Source organism: Rhinolophus sinicus, linkage group LG14 (genome assembly GCF_036562045.2).
Source record: "Rhinolophus sinicus isolate RSC01 linkage group LG14, ASM3656204v1, whole genome shotgun sequence".
NCBI lineage: Eukaryota > Metazoa > Chordata > Mammalia > Chiroptera > Rhinolophidae > Rhinolophus > Rhinolophus sinicus.
Genome location: NC_133763.1, coordinates 13,643,892 through 13,668,100, shown reverse-complemented (window position 1 = coordinate 13,668,100; position 24,209 = coordinate 13,643,892). Strand labels below are relative to the sequence as shown.

General features: G+C 43.7%; 1 long non-coding RNA gene across 1 annotated transcript in view; it reads right to left on the bottom strand.

Moving 5' to 3' along the window:
• The window catches only part of LOC109434019 (uncharacterized), a 38,285-nt gene extending 15,298 nt beyond the window's left edge, over window positions 1–22,987 (bottom strand). Inside the window, exon 1 of the long non-coding RNA XR_012491770.1 lies at window positions 22,707–22,987. This is a non-coding gene — a long non-coding RNA (uncharacterized LOC109434019). The remainder of the gene's footprint in view (window positions 1–22,706) is intronic.
• Window positions 22,988–24,209: the final 1,222 nt, after the last annotated feature.

Below are 24,209 nucleotides of genomic sequence, written 5' to 3'. Positions count from 1 at the left end.
TGGAAAAATAAAAATTATTTGTGGGAACTAAACTACAAAACAACTATCATTAAGACTCACCTGAAGTCTAGCTGAACAGGAGTCCAAACTAAAAATATACAGAAGAAGCCAAATGGAGACTAGTAGGAGGGGCAGGGACGTGGAACAGGTTGGTCCCCATATCCACATGTGGCAATTAAAAATCCGGAGGGATAGCTCAGCTGCACAGGTCTCCCCTAAGGAGCGAGGGGTCCCAACCCTACACCGGGCTTCCCAGCCCAGGCTTCCAGTGCTGAGAAGACAAGTCCCCACAACTTCTGGCTGTGAAAACCAGTGGAGATTGTGGCTGAGTGAGAGGAAGGGCAGCTGAAGTCCCAGATGTCCTCTTAAAGTGCCTGTGCACAGACTCACTCACCGAGGGACTCATTTGCTCTGAGCTCCAGTGCTGGGGCAGTAGCTCAAGTGGTGCCAGGGACACACAGGGAGGAACTGAATTGTCTGGCTTCAGGTCAAAGGCTGGAGGAGCAGCTTTCTCCCAGACACAAGTGCTGGCAGAAACCATTGTTTCTTTGTTGAACCCTTCCCCTCTCAGCATGCAGATGTAGGTGGCTCTCATATCTGTGTCTCCGTCAAACTGGCTAATACCATTCACCCCCACCCTGGTGATTCCTTGTGGTTCCACCTCACCCAACTTTCAGGACCATCCAAGTGGTTTCCAGTGGCTTTTCCATACAAATGGGTTGTCTTGGTTCATGCTGTGGACTTTCCTAAAATCTCAATGGTTTACAAACCCCAAACAAGCAGCATCTGATCAGCATGCCCCATTTCTAGGTGTTTGGAAATGTCTTTAGACTCTTAGTTTCTAGGGATGAGTGCAGGGGTTCTCAAAGTGTGGTCCCAACCATCAGCCATGATCATCTGGATACTTGTTAAAAATATAATGTCTTGCTGACACATGCAAAAAATGAAACTGGACCACCTCCTTTGCCATATATGAGAACAAATTCAAAACAGATTAAAGACTTAAATGTAAGACCCGAAACCATAAAACTCCTAAAAGAAAATATAGGGAGTAAATTTGCAGACATTACCCTGAGTAATATTTTTACTGATATATCCCCTCGGGCAAGGGAAGCAAAAGGAAAAAATAAACATATGGGATTACATCAAACTTAAAAGTTTTTTCACAGCAAAGGAAACCATCAATAAAACAAAAAGGCAGCCTACTGAATGGGAGAAGATATCTGTCAATGATACACACCAGATAAGGAGTTAATATCCAAAATTTATAAAACACGCATTCAACTCAACACCAAAAAAACAAACAACCCAATTAAAAAATGGGCAAAGGACACGAAGAGGCATTTCTCTAAAGAGAACATACAGGTGGGCAACAGACATGAAAAAATGCTCAACCTCACTAATCATTAGAGAAATGCAAATAACCACAATGAGATACCACCTCACTCTGTTCAGAATGGCTACCATCAATAAATCAACAAACAACAAGTGCTGGCGAGACTGTGGAGAAACTGGAACCCTGGTATACTGTTGGTGGGATTGCAGATTGCTGCAGCCACTATGGAAAACAGTATGGAGGTATCTCAAAAAACTGGAAATTGGAACTAGCAATTCCACCAGTGACCCAGCAATTCCACTCTTAGGTATCTATCCAGAAAAATCCAAAACGCTAATTCGAAAAAATTTATGCACCCCTGTTTATTGCAGCACTATACACAATAGCCAAGACATGGAAACGACCAGTAGATGACTGGATTAAGAAATTGTGGCACATTTATACAATGGAGTACTACTCGGCCATAAAGAATGAAATCTTACTATTCACAATGATATGGATGGACCTAGAGAACATTATGTTAAGTGAAAGAAGTCAGATGGAGAAAGACAAATACCATATGATCTCACTTATATGTGGAATCTAAAGAACACAGTAAATGAACAAACTAATCAGAAACAGTCTCAGAAATATAGAGAAAAAAACTGAGGGTTGCTAGATGGGGGGGGGGGGTCTTGCTTATGAATGTTTTCCTCACCAGAATTCTATAAAATAATCTATGTTTTCTTCTAGAATGTTTACAGAATTCTTTAGCTGCCATTCCTTCCGTCATCTGGAGTTTATTTTGTGTACGGTATGAAGGTCATTATTTCATGTCACACCTTCCCTATGAGCTGGATGGATATCCCAGCTCTTCCCAAAGCATCGGTTAGAATCAGTACTGGTAACACTATTCTTTCATGTATCTGGACTGTTTCCAGGTTTCCCACTCAGTTCCACCGATACGTCTATTCTTGTGCTGGTACCATGCTGTCTTAATTATTGTACTATCATAATAAATTCTGGTAACTTGTAGAATAATTTCTCACTTATGAATTTTATTTTTCAAAAATCTTAAACTGTTTTTTTACAATTGCTCTAATGGATCTATTTAGACTAAACATAAAAGAATTCGACTGGCATTTTAACTGGACCTCCATTAAATTCATGGATTGATCTGGAATATGACATAATGGGCACTCAATAAACTCGTCTGGAACAAATAAACACATATACTACACTCATAAAAATCTATATTTATATCTATATCTGTATCTATATCTATATCTATATCTATATCTATATCTATATCTATATCTATATCTATATCTATATCTATCTATATCATCTATCTCTATATCTCTATCTATATATAAATGTCTTGGTCTCCTTCGCCAGGGCCCTAGAACCAGAAACTTGAGGGTGGGGCCAGCAATCTGTGTTTTCACAAGCCCTTCAGACAATCGGACGTTCTGCTGTGAAGTCTGGGAACCTCTGGCCTCAGCAATGGTTCTCATACCTTTCTGTGCTGCACAATCCCTTGGAGGGGTTGTGCACCCTAACGCAGGTCCTGAGATTCAGTGGCAGTAAATCCAGACAGCTTTGTGGGAATAAACATGAATTAAAAAAAAAAAAAAAGCAATGTGGGTGTTTCTGGTATATGTGGTCTTGCAGACCACAGTTTGAGAAATTTTGGCTGTGTTGACAAAATTAATATTTTTCCCCATAAAATTCCCCTCCAAAACTGAGCAGAAACTTTTGAACTCTGACTCCCAAATACCTATAACTTTCATTTAGCTGGAAGAATGAAGATATTCCTTCAACTCACTGCCAGAGGGAACTTTTGCACAGGTGTGTGGCAGTTTCATTCCAGAAACCCATAGTAAAGGAGAAGCAGTGCCGTCCATACATCAGCAGAATGGACAGGATTAAGTACAGGCTCAGCCAAGATAAAACACAAGTGAGGATTCAGCTGTTTTTTATTTTTTACTTTTATTTTTTTTATGAGATGATAGCTAGAGAAAGATCACTTTAGGTGATAGGGAGTTCCATCCTTGCATAGTCTGCTGTAAGAATACTCTATTCCAAGCAAGGTGACCTTTAAAGGAAGTTTGCGGAACTAGTTAATCCATGGACACTACTGAAAATATTAATGAAAGTAGGGAAATTGTTGGTTCATTTTATGCTGCTTCTAATGATGCTCTGCTTGCTGTCTAGGTCTTTGCACTTTGTATGGTAGAAGAATACGGTAATGAACATTTTTGGATACCAAATAAATAAAAAGCAAGGTGCATGCTGTTTATTGGCCTTACACGTATGCTGTTTAGCTAGTTATGATATACAAATGTATATCTATAATAATTCTGTTTCAACTGAGAAAGAATTGATAGTCATCCATTATATTTACAAGTATATTCCTTTCCACATTTCTGTGTTTTATTTTCTACATGATTAGATTTTTTCATAGCAAAGTAAAAATGCTTGTTAAAGAGGTCAGATACTTCAGAGATGTCCCACATTTGCCTCCAATTTCATCTCCTAAGTATATATATTTTAAACAGCCTCTTTTTTTCTTAATTTAAGAACAATACATGTGCATTCTAAAACATTTAGAAAAGGCAGGCAAGCAAAAGATGTGAATCACACTTTTGATGTGGTCTCCTAGTCTGATGTATAGGAGACTACATCAGACTACTGTTAGTATTTTAGGTATCTTTCAAATTTTCCCCAGTATATGTCTTTATTAAAAATGGTACCTACTTTATTGCAACTTTTTTTTTTGTTTGTTTCACTAATATCTTGTGTTCATTCTTCTACATCATTCACATGAAAAATCTTGTATTTCCTAAAGCAAGATAAGCCACAGTTTACGAGTGAGATGATTTTTTTGGGTGGTACATGAACACATTTTAAACATTTTTAATGGTGACACTTTTTGGTGTGAGTAATTAAAAAATGTAACGAGTACATTCACCTATAGTTTTATAGTTATTGTTGCTTGTAAAAAGGCTAATTGACTTTATGAAGAACATGTGAATTACAGTGAGATCCTTAGTCGAGCCTGTGACTGTCTCGTATACAATAGCTTCCTGGAATTGCTGAGTGCTGTTCAAGCCTATGAGACTCAGTGTTCCCTTTTAATGATGAAATTTAAACTCCCCTTATGCAATCCTGAAATGAGAGTCATCGGTAGCCTACCAACCATGTACATAATTTAATAAAAATAAACATAATGCCCTACCTTGGACACAAAGGAGAAACAAAAGAATATAATTTGTGTAAAAGAATACACATTTCGGTGAGTTAAATGCTTGGGTTTGACTACCAGCGGGAGATTCGCTGAGAGTGCGAAGCTGCAAGTGCAGACGGATACAGATGAGTTTCAGGGTGACTCAAACACCAGCAGCAGCAAGGCCGTGGGTGATGTTGTTTTTCCAAAATTTTGAACAACTGTTGGTCAAGTTCTGAACAAAATAAAGTATGATTTTCCCTGATGTACGAAGCAGCTGCATTTCTGGGGAAATTGGCATATATCAAAGCTGTGTAAAAACGTTGCATTTACATGGTAAATGGATTTAGGTCTGGCTTAAGGAATTACAAATTATGAATAACATTTAGGTCTGGCTCAGTATGTTTTTCACCAATTTGGATTTTCTGTAAGACATTTAGAGTCACTTGGAATCACCAGTCAGTTCCTGGTCATGTGGGGCCATGCCTGGCATCACTGGCTGGCTGACACTGCTGGCCCCTGCCCCACAAAGCCAGTGGTACTGCGAACCGCCAATTAGTGCAACATCCAAAAACACCAACCAATGTCTAAATCTCCCTAGGCAGTACACAGTTCCTGAGAACTATTAGTGAAAATCACAGAGAGTTAGTATGAATTTTCCTATATGAACTGTCCATACAACAGCTATGCTCTTCTCTGAGGTACATCAAAGGGTCACTTTTGGAAGTTGATAATTATTTAGTATACAAGGTATGTATAAATGCACAGAACTGAGATTTGGAATAACACACATATTTCTTCGCCTTATTGAAACTGTTGTACAAGTTTGGACAATTAAGTTCGCGAATTTATCCTAGAAAAAGTGCTACACACCTCATTGCTGAATATCACTATGGTCACCTTCGAAATACTCCCCTTGGGAAGCTATGCACTGATGCCAGCACCTAGTCCACTCTTCAAAGCAATTTTGGAACTCTTTTTCTGGAATGGCCATCAGAGTTGTCCTCGTATTACCCTTGATGTCCTGAATGTCATCAAAATGTCTTCCTTTCAATATTTCCTTTATCTTCAGGTAAAGAAAGAAGTCATTGGGGGCCAGATCAGGTGAGTAGGGAGGGTGTTCCAATACAGTTATTTGTTGACTGGCTAAAAACTCCCTCACAGACAGTGCCGTGTGAGCTGGTGCATTGTCGTGATGCAAGAGCCATGAATTGTTGGCGAAAAGTTCAGGTTATCTAACTTTTCATGCAGCCTTTTCAGCACTTCCAAATAGTAAACTAGGTTAACTGTTTGTCCAGTTGGTACAAATTCATCATGAATAATCCTTCTGATATCAAAAAAGGTTAGCAACATCATTGCAACAAGTTTGCGAACTTCATTGTCAGACCTCGAATATCAGTGGTTAAAAAAAAAGAGAGTTTTTAATGCAGAAAGCTGAAGTTTGTGAGAGAAATTATGATTTGATTAAATCAGTCCAGTTTTTGTGCAGGTACTCTGCACCAAATCGAAGCATTAATAGCATTACTTTGTTTTCTTTATATTTGTTTTTATTGTTATCTGACATTTAAGGTAATTATACCGTATTTCCACTTACGTATGTACCTTTAAATCCTCTGATTTTAGTCAATGTGGGAGTTAGCTTAAAGGAAAATGTTAAGTAGATATTAGTGCAGATAGCAATATTCCAAAGATGGCACATGCCTGATTAAATTTTGGAAAATCTCATTTACAACATTATTTGCATGAGTTAATCATAATCCATTTTAACACTCTTCTAATGTTGAGCTTTTAACTTGTTTTCTATTATAAACAATGCTTCCAAGAGCCTCTTGTGGCTAAATATTGTTCATATCCATGATGATTCCCTTAGGAGAATCCACAGACGTGGAATTGTCAGGTGGAAGGGCAATGATTACAATATTTCAAAGTTTGAAAGTAGTGTTCATTAACCATATCTCCAAGTTTTTATGATGACATTTAGGAGGTCAGTAAAGCAGTACGTATGACCCACGGGAATAATTTCTTCTCCGTTACTCAAAGGGTTGCTTAATGTAATTGCCTTCAAGTGTGTTCTGGGACCAAATAACAATTCCTCCCATCCCGGGGAAGCCCTGTGGTGGGGAAAATAGCTCGGTTGGGAGATCTGATTTGTAGTTTAATGTTACTCTTTCCACTTAATGAGCTTTCTGATCATGTGCAAGTCACAACCTCTCTAAGCTGTAATTTTCTCACACATAAAATTGTACTAAAAATAAAACAGTTTACCTCACTAAGCTGTGATGATTAAATGAAATGATATATGTAAATACAGCTTGTAAATGCTACAGCATGATATAAAATGTTGGTTGTGGTATTATAAAAGTCCAATTTATTTTCCCCTCCTGAGAGATTCCCGTGAGCACCATTCCCTGGTTTGATAGATATAAGTCATCTCATGCAATGCAGGTAATTTTTTAATACCCTATCAGGGCAGTGAAAAGTGAAGGGTACTAAGAAAGAACGAAATTCTAGTGAGAATATTTCTTTACTGATCATTCCTTCCCATTCCCTCCTCAACAAATACTAAAACCTGACACGGCATCGCAGCCAACACTCATCCTGGGCTTTCCAGCTTTGTTCCTTATCGTGAAATCTCATTGAAAACATTGTTTACTCAAAAGTCACATTACTTGTTAATCTAGAATTGTCTGGTGGCTCAGGATTCCTGAGTTAAGGCCCCCACCAGAGTTGGCTTATTCCTGGCACCTATAGATTGTTGGAAAAACTAATGATCTTCACTGAGACCGTTCTCGTCCCATAATGCAAATTATCTGAATGGTCTCTTGATGTGGGTGGATTCAGGTACAAACCATCTCATGAGCTGTCTACCAGAAGACGTGATATTGACAAAATCCAGAGAGTGGAGCTCAGTGTGAGTGTAGTGTGTTCAAGAAGGGCTCTGGGTTTTAGGTTTAATTCTCCCACTTAACTACCTGGGGCCTCAATTTCCTCACCGGTAAATTAAGGGGGTTAGTTAGAATCTAGTTACTGGGTCTCCAAGATCATTGCCCACAGTAAGATTCTGTAATTCTGTGGGTCAGTTTAGAAATTAGGAGGTTGACCTTCCCAACCTCCCACCGCGAGCAGGAAAGGAAGTGCTGCAGCCAGAGGGTCTCCTGGGCCTTTTGGAGGAGCAGGGATCCTACTCTGTGACATCACAATACTCAGCGCTCGCTCAGCCTGGCTACTGAGTAGGGGAAGGTAACAGGAGGTTCAGTTACTGCTGTATTAGAGGTGGGACACTACCTGACAGAGTTAGAAGCAATCAGCCAGCCATGCCTGCAGTTCAGGTACGTGCCATTCGCTAAGCTCAGAACGGAATAGCTGGTGTCTAAACAGAAGGAGAGGCTCACTAAACAAGTGTCTCCAGACTTAGGAATAAGCAGAGACTATGTGCCAGGTATTTTAGGGAAACGTAGAGGTTCCAAATAAGCAGAGCAAAGGTCAAAGGCAGTCACACCAGAAGGACAAGTGGGGCACGTCCTCCCAACAGCCAGCCTTACTGTAAGGAAGCCAGACGACAAGGACACTTCCAAGACTGGTAGCCCCAACCACTGGGAAAATGCAAACGGCACCAGTACTTCAAGAGCTCAGTTGTAAAATTACTTTCTAAAGTAGTTTGTATTTGTTCCCCAGTGATGTTTATTCTTTTATCTACATGTTCTTCTTTTAATAACGTCTTCCCAGAATGACAGAGAAGAATAAACTAAACTAAATATACGTTAACTGAAAGAAGTAGTTTAATAGAATAGACTAGGACAAAAATACAAACAAAAGTAATAAAAGGAGGAAACAAAAGTTATTATGGGTTAGCAACCATGATTGATTCTAAAGTCTGGTTTTGAAATTTCCAGGCTTCAAAGGCAAAAGGCCACCCCCTATAAACAGTGAAAGAGAAGGGCCTTCTGGGTGGGAAGTAAAACAGTTCAGCTGGAACCATCTCCAGCTCCTCCTCTAAGGAACTCAGGCCAGTGAAATCATCGCTGGGGATGCAGTTTTGTTTTCTTTACCTTGCCTTGGGGTTTTGGCTCAGAAAGTATTTGTTTCTTCCTGAAGTCTTGGGGCCCCGAGAGGCTCCGAGTGATGGCAAATAGCTGCTCTGTTTACGAGCGGAGCGAAACGCGGGGTGGGTGCCAGGCCCTGACTCAGCTGCACTGGCCTGGGTCTCAGCAGTGCGACCCCAGAGCCAGTGCGTCCTGCTCAGGCAGCACGCTGAGCTTCGCCTGCCAGATCCCAGTTTATTGCCACGTCCCTCAGAGGAAGCTGCATTCCAGTGCTCTGACCAGTAGATTAGTTACCCACGGGGGACCCCAGCAGCACTAGACAAGGGGAGGAGAGACCCCATCTCTATCCACAGGACACAGTTTCAGCACCTTTTGGCCTCTAGCACATCAGGAATAAATACATCTCAGGAGTACGCTCACACTGTAAAAGTAGTAATAACCCAAAGCATGTAGATAAGCCCAGAGGTCAGGATAAAAATAAAATGTACTCACACATTAACCCTAGCATATATTCATTCTCCATCTAGAAAAGCCTCTATGGTTTTCATAATTAGATCAAGATCCAACCGCTTACATCCTTGAAAACTGAAACTTCATTGGTCCAGTTTTTAGACTTTGTTCATTTTATAGTCAATGAAAACTAAGTTGAGGTTTACCCTAAAATAATAAAACACAGAATGTCCTAAGTCTTCTACATGTATATTTATTGACTGCAATGTTCTCTGACCATTGTGTTAGTCACAAACCACAGAAGTTCAGAGGTGGAGGGGAACTAAGAGATCATCCATTCTAACGTCCTCATTTCCAGAAGAGGAACCAGCACAGAGAGGGTTAGTGTGCTGTCCGGTCATTGAGCGGTCAGTGCGGGCTTGGGGACTAAAGTAAGTCCTCTCACTCTCAGTCTAGTGGTCTCTCCAGTACTTCCGTCCCCTAACTCACGCTGAATGAAGTTATCAGTTCATATCTGAGCTCTTTTAATTTCCAAGTTAGAATATTCTGAGATGAGGAAATCTCACTTTGTCACCTTGATGTGGTTATTGATAAATTTAGATACTCTATGTAAGCACTCTTAGCTTTCACAGCTACAAACAAAACAAACTTTGGTCAAGGTCAAGAAAAAGCACTCAAAAACCCTATCCAAAAGGCCGAAATAACCATGAAAATAAATTCAGGAAAATTGACAGGCTATTATGACTTGAGGCCTGAACAGAAGTAGTCTATTGGAAACAAAGAAGCATTTATACAATTAACAAGCTTTTGCTTTATAATAAATATACAGGCTTCCTTTAGCCTTACCTTTTTCAGTTTAGGTAGATCACTTTGTTGATGTGTATGTGTGTGTATAATCTGTGATACGTAAATGGAAACACTTCATCTGGCAGGTGTGGGGCTATTACATACCATCTACGGTCATTGAACTAAGCTTGTTACCTAATATGTCTCCTATATAAGCCTTTCCTGACTTATCCCACGAATTAATGTTTCACTTGGAATTATCTTGATATTTTAGGAGCTGCCTTAGATTTCTCCAGGTTTGTTTTGTGTAGAGCTATACATGTCTTGCATCTCCAATTAACCTGTAAGTTTGAGCTCAGGCACTCCCTAGCTACGGATACTCAGAGCCTTTTTTGATTGGATTCATTGCAAATATATTAACATTTTCACTGTGACGTTCATCTACAGTTGAATGATATTTCCATGCCGCTGACTGCGGCATTTGACTTTACCTCACGAGTTCAGTATTCCAGAAAGGAAGTTTAGGAAAGCAGATGTACATTTTTCTATATTTTTGTGTTTTTCAAGAATGAATAACAATAGGAAATTTTTATACTTCAAAGGAATCATTTATTTTTTTAAAAAATGTAGCACCTTAACTGTATTTACTTAAAAATATAAATACGGTAATTATTTTATGTGGATTTTGGAGAACAAACTTGAAATCAATTAATGCAGTGAAAAGGTTAATATCAGCCTAAAGTCCCCAAATCTGAAAGAAAATGAAATGAAGAGTTGTTGAATCTAAGCATAGATCTTATTTTCATATCCGTCAGCTCTAACGTTCTGGTGAATATATTTTAGGCCACTAGATTATGTTTTAACCAACTGAAAACTGTATATTCTGTAAGGTTCTTCCATATGTTTCTGGTTTTCTACACCAATTGTCTTTAATAAAGGAGAATTATGAAATGTTTACCAACAGGACAGAACATTCCAGCATGACAGAGGGTTTAAACAGGACTGTGGCAATATCTTTCAGCTTCCATATTAATTTCAAAAGTTGTGTAATATATTGAGTAATTTTGCACATACAACATAAAACTGCAGGAGAAAGCCGATTGTGAAAAACGGAGTGGTAAAAGGAGATTTAGTTTCAGATTCTTCATTGTGGGTTTTGAATTCTCAAATCTCTCCAGTAAACTGAAACACAGGTATGCAAGTGAACTTTGAAATGCTTTTCTGTCAAATTACCCTATCAGATGCATCCTGACAAGTCTTATTTAAGACGTTTGAAAGAAAAAAAAAGTAAAAGAAAGTGACCTCGCTACACATCCTGAGCCATTTGATTCTTGCTGCCACCACGTAGGACATCTTGGCCTCTGGCCACACCTGGGTCTGACATACTCAGGACACTCCCCTTCATCCCAGCCCCGCCCCCATGCCCAGTCTCCTAAGAATTGCGCAATGAGGCCTTTGTAACCCTAGGCCTGTAAAGTCTGGAAAGGAATGTGACCCAAAACCAACATGCTACCAGGGCTGAGAAGGAGCTCTCCTGCTGTTTACCCCGTGCCTGGGGAACCTCAGAAGGGGGAGAGGTATGCTTACAAAGGAGCAGGAACCCAGCACTTGGCAGGATTGGGAAGCCTTTTCCTTTTGTCTTTGCCAACCTCCAGAGGCATGCTTCATGCTGCTCCCGAGAACAGAGGCGCATCCACTTTTGAGCCACTTCCTCTCCTACTCCTAACTGCACCCCCTTTTGAAAGCTGAGTCATAAGTCACATTCTTCTAGTGCGCCCGTACAGGGTGAAGGGTGATCCTAATGAGGGGGTGGGGATCCCATATTAAATAGCGACGTTGATGGTAGAGTGCCAGAAACTGGTGGCAGGGCAGCTGGAGGGATCTTTGCCGTCATAAGCCTATTGGTTCTTGTCAACTGACAACGCAAACCAGCTTGCTTCCTTTTCGCCTCCCCCCGCCCCCCATCCCCAACATCATGTCAAGGGCACAATCCGGCCGCTGCTAAAACTCAGGTTGTCCCCCCTCTTCTGCCCAGGGAATTATTCCATGAGCAGAGTCATGAATACCGTTCTTTTAAGTGGCCCAAACATCACGATGGCCACAAAAGTGGACCTTTAACTAAAAGAAAATGAAAGACTGAGCCTTGCCATTTGAGCACTATTTAGTACAACTGAGTATAACTAACTGTAAATGACCAGCTCTTTATCTTATTTTATCAGTATTTCTTATAAACAAAAGGTGGTCCCAGGAAAACAGACTTTTAGCCAGTTGAGAAAACAACTCACTTCACAATGAGATCATCAGTATTAGCCTCGTCCTTTTAAGCATATTTAAAATGCAAAATCATTATTATTAGAACAAGGGGAAAGCACTCTTTTATGTTAGGGTATGTTCCTTTGTGTGTTAGTTACTGATACCGGCTCACGTCTCTAACCAACATACGACCTCTTGTACCCTGTCCTCTCAAGGAAGTTATTGTCCTTTCTCTTGTGTCTCCCAAATGAATCCAGTGTTGGTTCCAATCCAATCTGTATTTTTTGAAAACGTAATACGTACCAAGCATTATGGCAATAACAAAATGAAATGTCTGGCATAAATTGGGCCCTGTAAGTATTCAGAACTTAGTCAGGAAGATAAGGTATACACCTGTGAAGAATTCAAAAGCACAGAAAGATGGCACATGTGAAAAATGTTTGCACTGGATTTCAGTGTCCCAGAGGCTGAGTGCAGGGCAGAGGGCATTTGGGTTGCTCACCATGGCGGTGCTGGGGCTCAAGAGGAATCTTGAAGGAAGAGAAACAGAGCAGTGACTGACACCAGCTTGGGGAGAAAAACAACTTTCTAGTGCAAATTTTGGGCCCGGTCTTTTCCCACTCACAGACCTTATCTCCACTCTCCCGGTCCTTTTACAACTCCTTTGCATGCAAGGCAGACAATTCCCATGGTTTGGCTGGGACATGGAAATCAGGAGTCATGGAAACATGCCGCACCAGGAAGAATGAAACAGTTGGTTTCTGTGAAAGGCCCTGCGTGCCGTCACCAGGGCTGTGTCTGATTTTAATTATGGACATGAGCTTCCTGACCTGCCACTATCAAGTCAACGTGTTCCACACCTAATTCATTATCTTCCTCCAAACCTGCTTCCTTTTTGCAATTCCCATCTCAGCCAATGACTCACCATATTCCAGTTATTCTGGCTACTAGCGTGAGTCCTCTCTGATTCCCAGGTTTCTCCTCTGCATTTGGTCATCAAGCCCAGGAGGTCGTATCTCCATCTCTCTTTCGAATCCATTGCTTTCTGCCTGCTGCTGCCCTGGGCCAGGCTCTCATCATCTTTCCCTAAGATCACTCATCTCCCCAATTTCACTCCACATCTTTCTAAAATAAAGACTAGAGATTGTCACTTGCCAATGTAAAAACAGTTCAAGTTTTCCCATTGTTTGAAGAATGAGGACTGAGCCCCTTAGCTTGGCTTTTGAGGTCTTTCACCCTCCTGGCGTCGCGTGGCCACTCCTCTCCCTGCTGCCACACTTTCTTCCAGCCCTCCCTGCACTTACGCACCAGAAGGATCCCCGCACTTTCCACTCTCCCGCCTGCCCCCACTGTGTTGCCTCCATGGTCTTACTCCTGCAGCTGTTCTCACTATGGAACTCCTGCATAATTCCTCCTCAAAGGGGAGACTGCTTCCTTCCTGCATTATTTATGATTTTCTCATGACATACTTATTATTTATAACCCTTTATGCTGAAGTACTGAGCCAGGTGGGACCGGAAGACAAGGGACAAGGAAGTAGAAGAATGTTTTAAGATGGAATAGCCCAAGCAAAGACTCAGAGGGAAGAGAGAATGGTGTGTTGAAGGAACCGAATGATGTACAGTAGTTGGGGGAAACTGAGTCTGAGTGGAGAGGGAGGAATTGGGAAGAAATGGCACTAGAGAAAGAGGCAGAGGCTTGCCCAGCAAAGGGGTTGCAATTTTAGGTTAAGATCAGTAGGCAGCTTTCTAAAGGGTTAGAAGCAGGGGAGCTATGGGATACTATTTGCATTTTAAGAGAACGCAGTGTATGGAGAACAGATGGCAATGGAGAAAGACCTGAGAAAGAACCATCCATTAGGAGGCTGGCAGGATGAACCAAGAAGATGATGAAATTGGTCTAAGATGGTGACAGTGGGAAGAAAGGATGGGGGTGGACTTCAGAGAGCTTTGAAAGGAGAGCTGATTCGGCCTGGGTGGGCGATCCACATGGATCAAGCAGAGGAGAGATGAAGAAAGACAGCCAGATTCCTGGCTGGGTCCGGAAGTACAATATCACTTCTCACTAATACCTAACTAAGGAAACTGGACTTTGACCTGTAGGAAACAGGAGGCAGCTAGGATTTCTTGGCTTAGGTAAACGTAATTTTCGAAAGAGAAAATGGAGGATGGCCAGAAAGGGATGGCTGGCCGCAGATGGCATGCAAGGCCATAGAGGTGGGTGTTCAATGCTGACAGGGCACAGCTGCTCATGGCAGTGGGCCCCTCTGAGCACTGTGGATCCTGTCCCAAACATAGCTTAATGAAAACAAGTGTTTTAATTGAAAAGTTCTATGTGCACATAGTTTTTTTTAAAAAAGGATAAAAAGGTATGCTATGAGAAACAGTTCTCTGTCCCATCCCGGTCTCTGTTCTTTTCCTCCGTGATCTGAAGTGGATATAAACCTACCACTACCCATCTCACCAGCCTCTAGTGATGACTGTTGAAGTCAAACATGGTTTGAAAGCGTGCTTGCCTGTCCTTATTCTTGCCCCCCATCCACAGCTCCTGAGGTGCCTGCAGCTTTAAACCACGCACGGTCTCCTCTCACCCTGGGTCACTTTCTCCTTCCGCCTTTCACACAGATCTCTTTTCAGATCAGAAGTAAGAGCCCTCTCTCTGCAGCCACATGGATGTAACGCATCCTACCACTTTTCTCCCTCTCCTGAGTCTCTGCGACGGTAGCGTCAATTTGGCTTATTGGATTCATATTCCTTGAGCAACAAATCAACCAATCTTTTCTCTAAATTTGTGAAATGTGCTTTGAAAGTCCTGTACTTCTCCTGCCACAGTAAGGGTGTTATAAACTGTAAAATCTCACAGCCCCACTGCCAATCAGGGACTACTTCTTTGTGAGTCAAAACTAAGCTCAGAGTAACAGAGATTTTCCTTCCTTCTTAGAGATGAAATTTCCAACAAGGCCGATCAAGAGCTTCTCAGACACTTTGCTTTTACAGGACACTTCAGTTGACACGGGGCTGGATCTCACTCATTTGTTAAGGTCCCAGGATACCGAGGTGTCCAATAAACCTTGGTAAATAGACATACGTGCCTACAAGTATTGTTCCTGATAGCCTTCCTACTATGTCTTTCTATGACTTGTTGGGCATTGTATCCTCTGTTGCCTTTTATAGTATAAGCTGTAATTGGGCCCTTTTTTCCTCCCCAACTCGGGTTTTAGTTGAAAGCTGTGATTAGGAGACAAATTTCCTGCCTCCAGGTCACTGATGGTTCTCAAAGGCTTCATGGCATTCCTTGCAGGGTGTCTATTGTCTGGTAGCCAAGGTCATCACAGAAAACCAAATCGTGTCCTTTGACACCGTCCCAAGCTAGCTGACTGCTTCCTTCATTCTCCTTTCTCAAAACCATGGCCCGTACAAGAAGAGAGAAAATGTTCCCTAGAGCCCTATGTCCTTTTCCCCACCTGGAACAAAGTCGTGGAACATATAGTTTCTTCTGACTGCATCTTTCCTTTCCTTATGAATCATTTTGAGACCCCCCCCCTCCCCGGCCATCAGGAAACAGCACATCTCCAGACTGACCAGCCAAGGCAGATATGCCCTGCCCCCCTGCCACCACTGCTCTCCTGCCCGTGACTGGGGGAGGTATGCTTTATGTAAGTGCCCTCTCTGATGTTCCCACAACGAGGAAATCGCCTAATGACACATTTTTCAGAATGTATCCCCGTTGTTAAGTGGCACATGGCCATACTTGTAGAAAGGTCAGCATTTTGTTTCATTCGGGCCCTCAACTGATTGGGTGGGGCCCACCCACTTGGGGAGGGCAATCTGCTTTACTCAGTCCTCTGATTCAGATGTTAATCTCTTCCAGAAACACCCTCATAGACACATCCAGAATAATGTTTGACCAAATATTTAGGTACTCCATGCCCAGTCAAGTCGACACATAAAATTAGCAATTGTACCTACTATGTCAGCAGTAGGCTTAGTAATTATCTCATTTAATTGCCACAAAGACCCATGTGGAAAGCAGTCTTATTCCCATTTGCTCAATAGATATTTATTTAACAAATGTCTGTATATTTTAGAGATGAAGAAACTGAGGTTCAGAGAGTCGAAGTAACTTGTCTAAGGCAGTACAGCTAGTAAAGGGCAGAGCCAGGATTCTAATCTAGATCTACATGACTTCGACCTAGTACTCTTGTACCTAGTACCTAGTACTCTGGTGCTCTTGACTGTGTGATCACTGCCTCCCAGGACTGGTACTGCATTCCCACAGGCCCTGAGACTCTGGCCTTGGGGTGGGACAGGTCTGAAGGCATTAGCTGTTGGTCAAAGCTTAAGGGCAGCAGTGGGGAGGAGAGGTCATTTCTGTCTTCACGTGTCTGAACACATGGGACTTGAGTGCGACTTGGAGTTGGTAGGAGGGCTTTGCTGTGCTGCTGTGCTGTGCCTCTGAGGAAATCCACAGAACGTGGATAGTCCTACCCTTTATTGAAAACTACGTGCTTTCGCTTTGTGGGGAGAATATCACGTAATGTTCACAAAGACTCTGTGTTCTTCCCACTGTCGCCAGAGGCTCCCGGGGAATAACTGGGACAGGACTCCACCCGGAGCCGTGGTGACTGGCTTCTTGTCTCTGCACAAGAAGGAATTCAAGAGCGGGACAGATGCAGGAAAATGAAAGTGATTTATTGGAAACGAAAGTACACACTGGAGCGGAAAGTGAGGCAAACTCGGAGAATGAGCTGCACTGAGGAAGTCCAAGCATGGGTATTTATACGTCCCGGAGAGGGAATTGGTGACATCCCATTGATGTAGTTCATTCACCTCCTCGCCCTGGGTGGGACCCTCTGTCTCCCGCTTTTTGTTCCTTGTTGGGTTCCTCCAGAACTGTCATGGAGTCAGATGCATGATGGGAGTCATAGTAACCGCAATGCAAGTGACACTACAATTCACTAAAGGTCAGATCCCCATCATAGGGATCAGTCTCGCTGCATGAAACTGGTTCTCATTTCTCTCCAGCTGCAGGTGCTGGGTACAGCCACTTGTTATTGTGTAACCAGTGAGGCCCCTCAGTTGTACCCTGGAGGGGGTTGTCAGCGTCCTAGGCTGTCTATCCTGCCTCATCATCCCACTCTGTCGTGGGAGGGAGAGGATGACAGGGACACCGGAAGCTGCCACAGGTGGGAACTGAGATATCTCTCTTAAAGCACTGTCTTCAGAGCCACCAAGAGCGCCCCACATTGCTTTAAATGTCCCCCTGGGCCAGTCCAGTCTTGTTCCACCCCTCCCCCAAATCTTCTCATAAATCCAGCTTAAAACGTGCATGAATCAATAATTCTGCAGGTGTGTGCTGTCTGCTGATTCACCCATGGAACAGGCCTGGGCTTTCCCCTCCTTTCTTTCGGTCCTCATGCCTGACATGCCTTACTTTCCATCTCCACCAGCACTTGCAGGAAACGTTGTCCAGTGGCAAACCTACTGTAAACCCCTTGATCGGTTTTGTTCAAAGGAGACTCCTCTGCGCCTCTCCCTGAAGCACTCTCTGTGTCGCTCCCCTGGAGCTTTCTTGTCTTGACAGTAAGAGGTCTGACAATTATGTATGCGAACTTGCCACCGTGTGCTCACATTGGCAGCACTGTACAAACAGCTCAGTAACGTTTTATAAACTGCGTATACCAGTGTCTCACAGCTGTGTTCGTGTCAACATGTGGTGGTGTCTTGCTGAGTGGAATTCATTATTGTTATTGTGTGTTTTGTGTGCTGTCATGAGAATATCTGAGCTTGAATTAGAGCAATGAACAAACATTCAATTTCTTGTTAAACTTGGCAAGAGTGGAAGTGAAATCAGGGACATGTTAGTCCAAGTTTATGGGGATAAGGCCATGAAGAAAACGGTAGTGTACAAATGGATTAAACATTTCTCTGAGGGGAGAGAACGCATCACTGATGAAGAGAGGTCAGGGCGTCTAGTAACAAGCAGAACTGACAAAAACATTGAAAAACTTGTCGAATTGTGCATCAAAATCGTCAGCTAACTGTGAGAAGCATAGCAGACCAAGTAAACATCGATAATAGAAATAGGAAGATCTTAACTGAAAATCTTGGCATGAGAAAGGTATGTGCAAAAATGGTGCTGAAAGAGCTCACAGATGAACAAAAGCCAAGGAGAGTCTAAGTTTGCCAAGACCTTCTGGAGAGGCAAGACGATGTTTTGGGTCATGTTAGTACCAGCGATAAAACATGGGTGTAACAATACAACCCTGAACCAAAGCATCAAAGTGCATAATGTAAGTCGGCCAATTCTCCACAACCAAAAATATTCCGTCAGTCCTAATCAAGAATCAAGATGATGTGGCTAAACTTTTTTGATATCAGAGGGATTATTCATTATGAATTTGTACCAACTGGACACAGTTAACCAAGTTTACTATTTGGAAGTGCTGAAAAGGCTGCATGAAAAAGTTAGACGACCTGAACTTTTCGCCAACAATTCATGGCTCTTGCATCACGACAAAGCAACAGCTCACAGGGCACTGTCTGTGAGGGAGTTTTTAGCCAGTAAACAAATAACTGTATTGGAACACCCTCCTTACTCACCTGATCTGGCCCCCAATGTCTTCTTTCTTTACCCGAAGATAAAGGAAATATTGAAAGGAAGACATTTTGATGACCTTCAGGACATCAAGGGTAATACGACAGCTCTGATGTCCATTCCAGAAAAAGAGTTCCAAAATTGCTTTGAAGGGTGGACTAGGCACGGGCGTCAGTGTATAGCTTCCCAAGGGGAATACTTTGAAGGTGACCATAGTGATATTTAGCAATGAACTATGTAGCACTTTGTCTAGGATGAGTTCATGAACCTACTTGTCAGACCTCATATAAGCAGTCTTTCCAGTGTTGCCGTGTTTAGCTTCGGCCATAGCAAGCCTCTTGTCTTGAAGAGGAGGAATCTGACACACAGGAAGGCATGTGACCTACTCAAGTTCACAGTTAGAAGCCAAGTCATCTGTCTTCCAATCCGTGCTTCCGGGGTACACATAGATATCAATTCTGGTGGGGTGCGCATGGGGCAGCCTCCAGCCTGGCCCAGTGGAGGCGGGCTGCAGAGCAGCACTTCCCCAAGGCAGCGTCTGAGGGGCAGACTGCACCGGGAGACAAGGGAGGTCAGCACCTTGTTCACACGGCTGCCCCATGTACAGTGATGGACAGTGATGTCTGCAGCACAGACAAAGCCACATAGTACAGAGAACCTGGGGTGGGAGGTCCTTTTGTATTAACAGAAGCAGGTTCTCTTTGGTCTACATGCTTTGCTGGAAGGCCCAAGAAAGAGCTGAGGTTCCTGTGTGTCTGGAATTGCAGCGAGTCACTCACGATGGCCTCCAACCCCGAAGGACGTAGCTTTGGCTTGTACCATGTACTTATAGAACTTCAGCTTCCTGTGAGTCCGCGGGGATCCACTCCGGGATTCACCATGGCACCTTCAGGCTTCAGGGATGATGTTTCTAGATTAGACCCCTGGGCTGGCTCCCTCCATCTCCTCTTTGGCATTGTTTCAAGAGCCTGTGAACCAGGTGACAGGAGCTGAGGACAAGCAGGCTTTTTTGCAGCCACGGCTCTGAGAACACTGTATCAGATCAACATTTACACAAGGAAACAATCCTTGGTGGTAACTTTCAAAAGGAAGGAAAATCAAACTGCTTATTGCTTTCAAGAGCATTCTACTTTTTAATTTTTCAAATATAAAGGGTAAATGGACTTCAGGTGCTTTGAGAGCAATAGAGCCATTGTTGAGAAGGCAGCACACTTTAGAGTTGCATAAAGAATTTGGACGGTACCCAGAGAGCCAGGGGCTCGTCCTGGCTGCCAAGCACTCACTGGCGCCCTTGAATGTCATCCACTTCACTGCTTGACCTGAGATTCTTGGAACTGGGAGATCTGTGCTCCTACCCAGGCTCTGTTAATAACTGTCTGATGCTGACATGAAACTTCTCTGAGCCTCAGTTTCTTGAGTTGTAAAATGGGCATAAAAATATTTTCCCTTGCCACTTGTCTCAGTTGTTGTGTAGGTGAAACAAACTTACGTGAAAATGCATTGCTAACAATACTCTATATTTTTCCTGTGATATACAACAGAGTGTCTTTTGCTGGAAGTGAGGCATGAGATTGGAGGAGAGTGGTGGAAAATGGTAAAGGACTAGGGTCCCCCTGGGACACACAGAAGAGTGCGACGCAGAGCTGCAGCTGGCATTGGAGACCTTGGGTCTGTGATGGCAACATCTGCCTCAGCAGTGGATGGACAACTGAGTGTCGGCTGTGGCGATGCAAGGAATTAGGGGTATTGACAAGGGAACAGTTGCAATGGTGATGCTGGAGTAGAAGCTGTGCAGGGAAAGGGTTGAAAGGGACACAGCTGATAGATTTGGGGGGCTGGGAAGTGTTAGTGCGGTGTAAGTGCCACGTGTCCAGGGGAGCTAGCTGGCGAGGTGGGCAATGGTGGGCAGAGAGCACAAGGCCGGAGTTAAAGGCCTGAGAGCTGCAGGACGTCTAGGTAACCGAGTAGGGCAAGGAGCTGTGAGTGAGAGGGTGCCGGCTGGGAGGAGCTCATGGGAGCTGAAGGGTCCCAGGTCAGTGACAGGACTCGGGGTACAGGGAGAGAGAGAGCCAAGTGCGAGGGCCCTTAGAGAAAATGGGTGAGTTCTCAGACCTGGCAATGGCCATGGAAGGACAAGGAACCTGTGGATGGTAGGGAATCCAAGGCGGGGGGAGAGTGTCGGGGAGGAGAATGCTGCTGATGCTGCTTTAGGATGGGGAGGCCCAGGAACCAGAATGGTGTGGAGGCAAGCTCACGGTTAACATTTGATATGAACTATATACAAATAGATCACTTTACATATAGATAAGCAAAAGTTGTAGGGGCATCTTGGCCTCAGTACGCAAAGGACAGTTAAGTTTGAAGTCGTACCATTAAGTTTGCGAACTTGTTGTACACCTGTTGCTAACCTTTTTTGATATCAGAGGGATTATTCATGATGAATTTGTACCAATTGGACAAACAGTTACCAAGTTTACTATTTGGAAGCGCTGAAAAGGCTGCGGGAGAAAGTTAGACGACCTGAACTTTTCGCCAACAATTCATGGCTCTTGCATCACGACAATGCACCAGCTCACACGGCACTGTCTGTGGGGGAGTTTTTAGCCAGTAAACAAATAACTGTATTGGAACACCCTCCCTACTCACCTGATCTGGCCCCAATGACTTCTTTCTTTACCCGAAGATAAAGGAAATATTGAAAGGAAGACATTTTGATGACATTCAGGACATCAAGGGTAATATGATGACAGCTCTGATGTCCATTCCAGAAAAAGAGTTCCAAAATGTCTTTGAAGGGTGGACTAGGCACTGGCGTTGGTGCATAGCTTCGAAGGTGACCGTAGTGATATTCAGCAATGAGGTATGTAGCACTGTTTCTAGGTTGCGTTTGTGAACTTAATGGTCAGACCTTGCTTTAACAAATTATAATGGATGATTCCTTTTAGCCATTGACATTTTTTTAATATAATAAACCCAATGGAACGTTGGAGCCAATTAGTTACCAGTGTATGAGGACCACACATGGTTAATTTTTGTGGTATTTTGTCATCATATTTTTGTCATGTCGGTAGCTTGAAATAGGCCTAGGAGGGAATATTTACATCACAAAAATCTGAAAACACTACAAACTAGGGCTTTTCCTCCCTCTGGAAATCTGGTTATCAAACATTTCCCAAAAGCCCATTGAATAGTCCTAAATATCCAAACCTCCAAATCTGCCCAACACTACGGTCCTGTTGTCGTGGTTTAATTGTGTCACTAAAAGGGATATGTCCTAACTTCCAGTACCTGTGAATGGGACTTATTTGGAAGTAAGGTCTTTGCAGATGTAATTAAGATGTTAAGATGAGGTTGTGGTGGAGCAGCGTGGGCCCTAATCCAACAGGGCTGGTATCTTTCTAAGAAGAGCAAACACAGACAGACACACAGAAAGAGAAGAACGCCCTGTGAAGACCCAGACACGGGAGAACGCCATGGTAATGGAGGCAGAGACGGGCACCCAAGCATCGCCGGCAACACCAGAAGCTAAGAGGAAGTCTCTCCCTCAGAAACAGACTCTCCCTCGGAGCTGCTGGAAGGAACCCACCCTACCACACCGGGATTTCAGACGTCAACCACCAGACTGTGGAGAATACCTTCTGTTGTTCGAAGTCATCCAGTCTGTGCTAACTTGTCACAGCAGCTGTAGGAAACTGAGACACCTGTCCCGTCCCCGTCAAGTGTGGGCCTGAGGCAAGTGGCAGTTCCTCGGTGGGAACCGCAAAGGGAATGTCCCTGTTCCTGCACTGTGGCTCCCAGGGAACCTTCCCTCCTACCTCCCCCAGCACGTACTTTTTGTACCATCATCTCGTCCTTCCTGTTGGCTGCCTGTATCGTGGGTTATGCTTTTAAGTGTACACACGTTGCCTCCTCTTCTAGGTGGTGTTAACCAGAGGTGGTAAACTCAGCTGCCTCATGGGGCAAAGTTGCTGAGTGTGATGCCAGGGGAACCATTTCAGACAGGAATGTTTCAGCCTTTAACTAAAACACTTACCCCACCCTGCTGGCCAAGGAAAACCCGACTGAAGCTTCTCATGGTGGGACCTCTGCACAGTGGCCAGAAGGAGGGAATGTCTCCAGCCTTGGCCTGCCCCCAGCAGCAGCCAGCAACCATTTACTCACTGTTGGTGAATATATAGCCTCCAGTCGGCTGGTCTTCTGTCCTGCCACCTCATGAGTACACGAGCCTGAGACCTCAGAAGTTCAATAACTGCCCCAACATTTCTCCCTGTAGACATAAGCTTCCAAACAGATTCTTGTAAGGTTATAATTTAAATCCCCCAACTGACTAAACTACTCGACCCAATTGCAAAACTTCAGCTTCAGAAGAATGTAACAGAAGGGCGGTGCCCCCTCTAGGCTTGGCTTGCCCCACCCTGATGTTTTAGTGAGTGTTTTTCTTGTCAGTTCTCAGAATCTCAGGTGGCTGAGGGAGAGACGCATCAGGGATACTGAAAGTCAGGGTGATTTGGGGTGAGGAATATTTTAGTTGAAACTCCTGTTTACAGTTAATTTCTTTATGAACACCAGAGGGCGATACAGTCATACTGAATAGCCAGTCTACCTTGCTCTAAAATGGAAATCCTGGGAACCAAGAAGTTTTCTTTTTTTAACATGAGAAAAAAAATGCTGAATTGAATATTTGTTCATTTGACTATTTTGCTCAGGCCCCTAAGAAAGTTACAGAGAAGGCTTCTGAAACCACTTGCTGGCTGTCCAAGCCCCGGGTCTGGGACTGGGAGATTGACAGAGGTTGCTGGGCAGGGCTGCAGCTTTTCCTGAGGGGTAGCGCTTGTCACTCACCCTCCCACCCCATCCTGAGACTGTCTAGTTCTGGTCAGCTCTGTGGGAAGGTCTGGACTGTGTCCCAGATTAAAGCTACCTTGTGTAGGGACCCAGCTGGATACTTCCAGGGCCAATCATTGTAAACTGGTTCCATGAGATTGTTCTACTCAGTATCTGGAAGCGAGGCCTGGCCCAGAGCAGACGGAGAGGCTGAGAGATTGCAGAGGGCCTACTGAGGCACTGGTGACGGCAACCAGCTGACCAGTCTGTGTCTGGTCTTGGACCCACTCCCGCTGATGCCTTCTGACAGTGAGGATGATCTCCCAGAATGTTCATGGTTTCTGGAGCAAAACTGTGTATGGCTCATGGAAGAGCCTGGAAGGAGCAGGGGTGGAACAGTTGGGAACACCTATGGGAGACCTGACAGCGGCAAGGAGGCCCCTGGGGAGGAGAGAGTGGCTGACATCCAGGGGAGGGCTCGGCTTTGGAGTTCTGAGTCCTGTGGACAGGGGCCTGCCTAGGTGGGCAGCAGGGAGGAGACACCTCAGGAGACGTATCAGAGCTTATGTATTCTTGTATATCTGGAACCCATGGATGAGTGTGTGCAGTTGTAGAAGAATCTGCACCCAATTACTCATTCAGAAAGGGGCCTGTCCACCATCACCCCCTAGGAGAGGCAGCTCAGCTTTAGCCCTCAGTTCTAGGCTCCGTC